Genomic DNA, 9,205 nt, shown 5'->3' with positions numbered 1-9,205 from the left:
TTTTTTTTTTTCTAAATCAGATAATATCTTCCATTGAAGAAAATCATGTTTGAGTCATATGAGATCAAAGGTGGCAAAACTCTAAGTAGACGCATACCCAAACCTCAATCCCAAGATCACTAGTTAAATGCTAAAACAATCTCATGTCAATTGATCTATGTGTTTGATGATACTGATATGTAAAATTTACATGAACTAAAAATCTCATCTCAACATTTATGCAAATTTACATAATGAGCAACTAAAAATATATCTACAACAATGATATAATTTGGATAAACAACGTTCTAGTTTATTGAAAAAAAATATCATCCATGATCAAATTGTGCTTCTAGTCCCCCCAAAAAAGGACTATTTAGGTGGTGGCGGCGACGGTGTATAAGAAGACAGTGGAGGCAAGACATTGTAACAGTTGTGAGCCAGTAAGATGCAATCAAGGCGATGGAAGATCTTTGCATTGAGGTCTCTCTCCACAACGATGTCAGACACCGTCACCTACACTGCTCCTCTGAAGCAACTCAGCCTGCCCCTCACTCTGGCCACTGTGCCAAGCTTGATGAGTGAGGCAAAACGTGTGGTGAGGCCGACAGAGAGGGAATTGGCGTCGTTGAGCCAGAGCAAGCAGGGGACACAGCCGATGTCGTCATTCATGACGAAGCGGAGGAACCAATCGTGCTTCAACTCCTGCAACGTGATAGTGCCCATGATTTCCATGTGTGAGATCAGGATTCCTCTATAGTAAAACGATGTCGTTGCGTCTGAAGATGGGACACTTGATTAGATTAGAGAGAAAATCAATTTTCACGTGCATGTTGTGCAGTGACACTGTGTTGGTGGTGGTGTTTAGCTTCTCCATCTTCTTCTTCTTTTCTCTTTCTCTCTCTCTTCTCTACTGTTGCGGTGTGGTGTGTTTTACTTTACCCTCATTCTCCCCCTCCTCTCTCTCTCTCTCTCTCTCTATATATATATATATATGTATTTGGATTAAATTGGTTCTTTTATCATTATAAAATTCTTTTATTTAAACTCAAATTCACTATTTTTAATCTTTTGTCAAATACACAAATTTTTAATTTTTTTCCCTTGTTAATATTTTTTTATTTTTTAAACTTTTAAAATTTGTAAAAATGTGATACATGTACAATAATTTGTAGTATTAAATTTTTCGTGTCTTACACGGATATTAAATTCATATTTTATAATTTATGAGTAATTTTTATATTATTTTAATTTTTTTATATGTTATTAATTATTTAATTTAAATTTTAATAAATATATATTAGTAAATATGTTAATAAATATTCAAATATATTTTATATACACATACTCCAGGAAAAATGTTATTATTAAGGTGTTGTTTTTTGTAAGATTCTCTTTACCTTGGTGATATCTTGAATGTTCTCATTTGGCTTCTTTTTTTAAAAAAAATTAATTTAGTTTATATTTTTTTTTATATTTTTATGTAATTTGCATGTTTGATTTGGGATAATAAAAATTAAGTGAAATTATTTAAATACAATAGAATCATTTTTTATTTAATTTATTTTTTAAAGCTTTAAATGTTATCTAAAAAAATTTTAAATGTAAAAAAAGATGTTATTAAAAAAATGTCATCTAATTTTGATTGGAATTGAAGGAAAAAATAAATTATTTGAATTTATACTTGATAATTTGATTAATTTCAGATTAAATTATTTTCAAAATTTAATTCTAAATATATTTGCATCATGATATCCTTCCTTTTACTTGAATTATTTCGAAAAATATATTATATAATTTACCTGCATAATTTTCATTTTTAGTTTTATTACAGTTAATTCTATTTTAAATTAAATTTGTTCCAAAAATAACTTGTTTATTAAATATTTTCCGTGATTAAATATCATAAAAACAAAAATTTATTAAAATAAATAAATAAATATTTATTTCGTGATTAGATTTCAAAGGAGTATTCATGGAGGGATATATTTTTATCAATCATAAGATCTTGTATAATTTTCATTTACAAGGTCTAAATTTTAGTATGGTAAAAAATGTTGTTAAATAAATTTATATAATTAATTTAAATTATTTCCTTAAATATTTATTTTGAATAAATTTAATAAGAAATAAAAATTTATTAAAATTAATAAATAAATATTTTTCATGATAAAATTATTTTTTTAGTTTTATTATGATTTGTTTTTTTAAATTAAGTTAGTTCCAAAATTAAATTGTTCATTAAATTTTTTTCGTGAATAAATGTCATAAGAAATGAAACTTATTTAAACTAAATAAATAAATATTTATTTTGTGATTAAATTTCAATCGAATGTTCATAGAAGGATATATTTTCATCAATGATAAAATCTTAGATAATTTTCATTTACAAGGTCCAAATTTTAGTATGGTAAAAAATGTTATCAAATAAATTTGTATAATTAATTTATAATAGTTCATTAAATATTTTTCATGAATAAATATCACTTGAAATGAAAATTTATTAAAATAAATAAATAAATGTTTTTACTTGATTAAATTTCAACCAAATATTTACGGAGAGATACATTTTCATCAATAATATAAAGTTTTTGTATAATTTTCATTTACAAAGTCTGAAATTTAGTATAGTAAAAAATGTTATTAAATAATTTTGTATTATTATTTTATAATAATCACTATAAAGGATATAATAATTTGTCATATTATTGTTGAACTAACATATACAACAAATAAAACATATATAAGAAAATAAAATAAAAATTAATTTCATATAATAGTTAGTGTAAAACTTTAGTTGCAAAATATTTTTTATTAATTTTTATTAATTCGGTTGAAAAATATATTATAATTAAGGTAATTATTTAGAAGATAACTATTACTAATGAATAAAAAATAAAAATGACTTTGATTATATTTATTATTTTGGAGGGAATGAATATGGAACTTCCACATAACATTGTGTATTTGTCTTTCTTTGTTACCTTATTTATTATTATATTTTAAATTTCTTTCTCTTAGTTGTACAAGTAGCATTTCCCAACTTAAAATCTTAGTACCTAATATTTCTTTTGGACAAATGAATAGATTTATTTTAATTTTAATGTTCAAAATATTGAGAGTGAGGTGTCATATAAATAGAAGATAATGTTATATTTTTTTATCAGTGAGAATCAACGATAATGTTAGGGGTTCATAATACCTCATAGATCTTACTCAACCAACTAAATTAGACCATTAACAAATATGTCATATAAATAGACTAAAAATGTTGGTTTTAGAGTTTTTAGAAATAACAACCAAACAAAAAAAAAATTGTAGGATTATTTTGTCAAAACAAATATTTCTAATAAAGTTGTGGATGAACTTAGAAAAATGGTTGTAGGAATAGAAAGTTTTAACAATAAAGACAAGGAAGAATTTCTGCCTCAATATGGGCCAACAATGAATATTTAACTAAGAGAGTAAATCATCAATATCTATCTAATAAAAAAACTGGAGTAGGGTAAAAACCTTGAAATGCCCCATCTTAAACTTTTGACACCTGACAGTTTTATTGGTTTTTATTTCCTTTTACCCCTTCAGCTTTGGCCTTGGTCTTTTGGCACCTGGCTGCCATGTGTCTTGGTGGCTTGGTGTAGCTGCATTGCTTCTCCCACGTGGTTTTGTGGGAAAGCTTTACGGGTCATGTCAGTGCTACGTTCCCTCACGTGGTTTTGCTTTTTTCCACAAAATTGTTTTGTCGATCTTTCCATTTCTCTCTCTCTCCCGTGGAGTGCTTCACAAAGAAACTAAGCAATTGTAGTACGCACGACAACCTTGGAGAATTCTAAAATACAAAAAAATAAAATCGGAAAAATAAGGATCCACAACTTAGAGATTTGAATTGATGTGGAAGGGGGGAAGGAGAATTAGGATTAGGGTTTCACCTTTGCGATCCGGTTTGTGGCAACGCTTCACGAGATAACTTTTTTATCCTAAAATCTCATATCTGATATTTTTTCTTCTTTTTTTTCTTGCATTTTTATCTTTTCAGGTTGTAGATCTGGTGAAATTTGTGTACATTTGGTATGTTCTATATCCGTTGCTTGTGTTGATTTTTTTGTATTTTTCTTTTTTGGTTTGAATATTTTCTGAAGGTCACTTGTTTTCCAAGGAACCTGGTGATGGGTATGCGATTTCTCGGTCCAACAGTTTATTTTTACATGGTTTTTTGTTGCACATGCAAGCTGTGGACAATGTGAACACCATTATTGCCCCTGATTTGGTTGGCAAGGTTGGTTCAATTTATTCTACAATAATGTTATTAACTAAAGAATTTTTTACTGGCTCAAGTCCCTGATGGAACTGTTATTCCACGTTACCACGGGTTTGAATAATCATTTTATTTTTTCTTCTTTTTTTTCTTGCAGGTTGTAGATCTGGTGGAATTTGTGTAGATTTGGTATGTTCTTAGATGTGGTTTAATGTTGATGACTCAAATGGTTTCTCTGATTCACGTTGTGTTTGTGTTCATTGGTTACATCTTTGAAACTTTTTAGTATTTAACTGAGCCGAATGGTATCATGTAACTGATCTTACCTTGTGGAATTAATTATGAGGCTTTGTTTTTGTTTTTTGTGTTGACCGGTTAATTAATGATTTGAACTATGTATTTGTACATATGAAGGTTTGTTAAGATGTGGGAAAAGTTGTAGACTGAGGTGGATCAACTACTTAAGATCAAATGTGAAGAGAGGTAATATTACTCCTTAAGAAGAAAAGATCATTGTCAAGTTGCATGTTGTTCTTGGTAACAGGTGCAGGTCTTCCCTCCCAAAACAAAAGTGTCCTTTTGATTAAATGTGGTTGTCTATTGGTTTGGCCTCTGGCTCTTTCACTTATAGGGACAATATTTTGTATTGTGTTATGTTCTGTAATTTCCTTGGCTCGGGTACAAGTTTCTACTAACGCTCTCATGAATGAAATATACTGTTATTAGGTAATCCTTGAACAGATAACCAGTTCCCCATGGAACAACTTTTTGTTCATGATGTACTATGGCTTGGTTATAGAAGGTATGCTTATTGATAAAATATGTTTGAATTTGTATGTTATGTTACGCCTCAATTTACACATAATAATTTTGAAATATTTCCATTAAAGCTTAATGTCATCTTTTGTTGTTAAAGTCTCTTCTGCTCTGCACCCCACATCCCTACTCAAAACAGGAACCATTCATTTTTTTGCCCTTCCTTAATTACCTGCTTTTATGTGTTTATCATGATTATTATGCCAATGCAAAACATTGGTCACATATTGCTTATTACTTCTTAAATTTGATTATGTTACTGTTGTATTGCTGAAGTTAGTATATATGTCTTCCTAGGCTCAAAGTATTTGTATGTCAATGTGGCGTGTTGCTTTGGAATGTGGTACTTGGAAAATGAATTTCCTCAATGCATTCCTATTATATCACAATTTCAGACTTTGAGACCAAAATCAACCTTCTCAAGCTTGCGCATTTTGCTGTTATAATTTCTCGACAATATTCTGAGAAAGAAGCTTCTGTTGGTTATCTTGGACGGGTTATTCGGAAACTTCAAGACATATAATAACTTTTAAAAAGTTACTTCTTATATCACCTCTTATTTTTTTAATCTAATGGTTATAAAAAGTAATTCCTTGACAGCTAGGATTATCAAACAAATATACCTTTCCTTTCATAATTTTGCATACATATATAATAAAAATCTCATTTTTATTGGTGGGGTATCTTTGATCTGAGCATTTTACACTTATTGGTGGCTTTAGTTTCTCTACGTGGTCCTCGATAGATTTTTAGTTGTGCCTTTATGTGTAGATTATAGCCCCAAGCGGCATATGAGGTGGATATCTTTTGGTATACAGTTGAGGTTAATTTCATTGTCATTGCCTTGAATTTTGATCATTTTATTGCTCGGTACACAGCAGAAAAATGACAACATTCTTCAAATATGCCCTGAGGTAATGTTACCACAAGATCCTTCAAACAATAAAAAATATAGGTACAAACAACCAAACTATACCAAGGGTAATTGTACTCTTTTTTTGTGTATCTATGGCTGGCGAATATAAATTATAAGAAATTGAAAGAAAAATTAGATCATGGCTCCACTTGGTGCCTCAGTCAGTTCCCAGATATGTTTGAAGTGTTGATCTTTCCTTTCATCTTCTCCTTGACCTCCTTAATCTACAAATAATTGCAGTCGTGTCAAGGCAAATCAGGTATTTTACCTTTGGTTGAGGGTTATCAGGAACTCTACAATGCATCAACGTTAGAAACTTCAAGAAAATTTTAAAAATGTAGATTTAGGTCTAATTTAGCTTTAAAATATCAGTTTGTAAATTAAGATTTATCTTTTACTTATATATTTTATTTTAATAATGTTTGATTTTATTCTTAGGAGGAGGAAAATAGACCAAGTGACCTGCAGTCTCACCCACCAAAATTCGCCTCTCTCTCCCTCCTCTGAATATACATTAATTTGAATTTAGCAATTTTTCTATTGAGATGATAAAATATAGGAAAATAATGTGTGGAGGGACCATAAGATCATCATAATGCTGGTTGTGTTTTGGAGATCCTCATTATGCTGTTATGTGTTTTGTTAGATTTTCAATGCTTCTTTTTTTCTTTTAATCTATTTATAGTCTTTTTAAAATTACAAAAGTTGTGTATTTTTAGTCCTTCACGAGAGATTAAAATTTATTAATATAGGAGTTAACAACAAATAATTCATTTCAATGCATGCTCCTTTTTAGCACATCATGACCCACTTCTAAAGGAGAACCATTTGTAAGTTGGTTCTTAATCTACTTCCTCACTTTGCTGCTAATGATAAAGAATTATGCAGAGTTAAATTAGCAATTCTTATCTACCCATTGAAGGACAACCACATACTTTTGAAAGCAGAAGCTTTAGATGATTCCCATGAAGCAAGGAACAGTGCCGCTGTTGTCAACGAGTTGTCCAAGGAAATAACAAAAATTTTGGTTTCTCATCCTGTGAATGCTAAACGTGCTGCAGAAGGAAAGAACATAGCAAATGTAGTCCTTTTAAGAGGCTGTGGCATTCGAATTGAGGTCTGTTCTTTCAGTTTATTTCATAATTGATACATTATCTTTCAAGCAGTGAACTGATGCTTAAAGGAAAAACCAAACTTTGATACTTCGTAACCCATTTATGTATTCTGTTACTTCAAAGGAAAGCACATCAAATATGTAACAATCATTAGAAATAAATTAATATCAAATTGTATGTTTTGCAGTTTTGAGTTTCCCATCTTATTAGCATCAGAGTATGTTGCTTTTTTATTTTTTTATATTGTTGACTTTCAAAAGGAGGTGACTGAGATTTTGAGTTTGACCACAAAAGTGGTTTTTTCTGTGGCTTCAGCATTCTCTATATACTCCCTAAATACTTGATAAAAAGTTAAATGGCAGTTGCTAAAGATATAAGCTTACAACCCGTGCGTCCTCTACAGGCTAGTAAGAAATAAAATGAGATCATATATATATATATATATATATATATATAAATAAAGGGTGGCCAATGCTAAAAGAATAGAATAAAGGAAAAAATGTCACGTTATTGTTATTTAAACTCTCCTTAAATCACTAATATACTTCCTCGTTTTCTTTTTTATATCATGGAATTTACTTAAATAATTATTCCTCCCCCCTCGTTTCATCACAATATTAATGTGAATTCTCAACCAATGCAAGAGAACTTCACCGTGTGCTAGAAAAGAAACAACTTTATAAACACGTGCAACTGTTACTAATTACAACCATAATTAAAAATATTTGTAGAAAATGGAAGATATATGCTGTACCAATTCTTATTTATGCTGATACACGTCCACTAGCTTGAACCATGATTCTATGTTCTAATCTTTAGGCCAGGATTTGATTCCCATAAGCATATTTTGCCCCTATCCTTTTTCGTTTTGGTAAACGGTGGTATGTGAAGAATTAACATTTTGGAGTTCAAGGAATCGCAATATAAAATTATATAATTATTCGATTTTAAAAGAAATACTTATGTAATTTGGTAACTGAAGTCAATATTTAGACTATATAATTAATCTTAAAATAGAATAATATTTAAATTTGGTAATTAACTCAAAATAGTATTCCTTGGAAGAATAGTTTATTTTTCCATGGTTATATCTCCTAATTACGTATGAGAAAAACAATTTTGCATAAAAAAAAAGGTCATAATAAGTATGATCTTTTCTAAAGAGGTCACAAGATTATTTAGCCATTCATTGAATTAGTAGAGTTTGAAGGCTCACATGGCTCAGTAACAAGAAGTTCAGGGGACCACACAAACTTACGACAAGGAAGCCAATGCAAGGTGAAGACCATTTTTAGGTATATAGAATGGAACATCCTCGCACAAAAGAGAGTGACGAACAGACACCTGTCCCATGTGACTGGTGAAGGAGGCTACATAGCCATGGACATTAGCACATGACGATGGCCAAGGCCTATTGAACAGAGAAAAACACATGCTTTCTTTCTAAGATGTGCTATTTTAGCCACTAGTCTACACATGACCAAGGCCACCACAAATGTTGAAATACATGTACTTTAAGTGGATAATATGATAGTCCCTAAAAGTTTATTTTGGTCTAGTTGAATTGATTGAACAAATGTACATAAATTGTTGTAAAACATCCTATCACTTGAATTCAATTCTTATGTACGGATAAAAAAAGTTCGTGTGAGTGTTTTTAAAATTTTGTTTTGCAGTTTTAATGAACTGATGGGAAAAAGAAAACATCCCAAGCAGAAATGCATGGGCAGTGCAATCCACTTTTGTCGTCCCAAGACCATAGCAAACACAAGGTATAGTGTTGGTATTGCTTTCCATAGCAAACACATTTGTCTCAAAACTAGTCAATTTTGAGCCAGGACCCATTGCCTTTTCACTCAAAGCCATTGATCCTGTCTTGACTATCCGTTGCAATTTGCAAGTGCATTCTTTTTCTATTATTTTTTGAAACCTTTTTCTATAGCAAGGATTTGACCCATAAATTGACAAACTAAACAATAAAAAATTTGAAGTGCTAACTAAAGTGATATCCTTGGTAATGATAAAGTGCAGGAAAGGGTAAGAAGAAAACAAAGGAAAAAACAACTGAACAATCCTTAACCTTACCTATGACATTGCAAGTTTACTCTAGACAACTGTTTGTTG

The 9,205-nt window shown here is 30.0% G+C and overlaps 1 long non-coding RNA gene across 1 annotated transcript; it reads left to right on the top strand.

The window, feature by feature from the left end:
• Positions 1–3,375: 3,375 nt before the first annotated feature.
• On the top strand, positions 3,376–7,257 carry LOC102661541 (uncharacterized). Its single transcript, XR_415236.4, has 3 exons — positions 3,376–4,047; positions 4,136–4,255; positions 4,392–7,257. It is a non-coding gene; the product is annotated as an uncharacterized lncRNA (long non-coding RNA).
• The last annotated feature ends 1,948 nt before the right edge of the window (positions 7,258–9,205 follow it).

This window comes from Glycine max, chromosome 7, assembly GCF_000004515.6.
Source record: "Glycine max cultivar Williams 82 chromosome 7, Glycine_max_v4.0, whole genome shotgun sequence".
Taxonomy (NCBI): Eukaryota; Viridiplantae; Streptophyta; class Magnoliopsida; order Fabales; family Fabaceae; genus Glycine; species Glycine max.
This window is presented reverse-complemented; position numbering and strand designations above follow the sequence as displayed.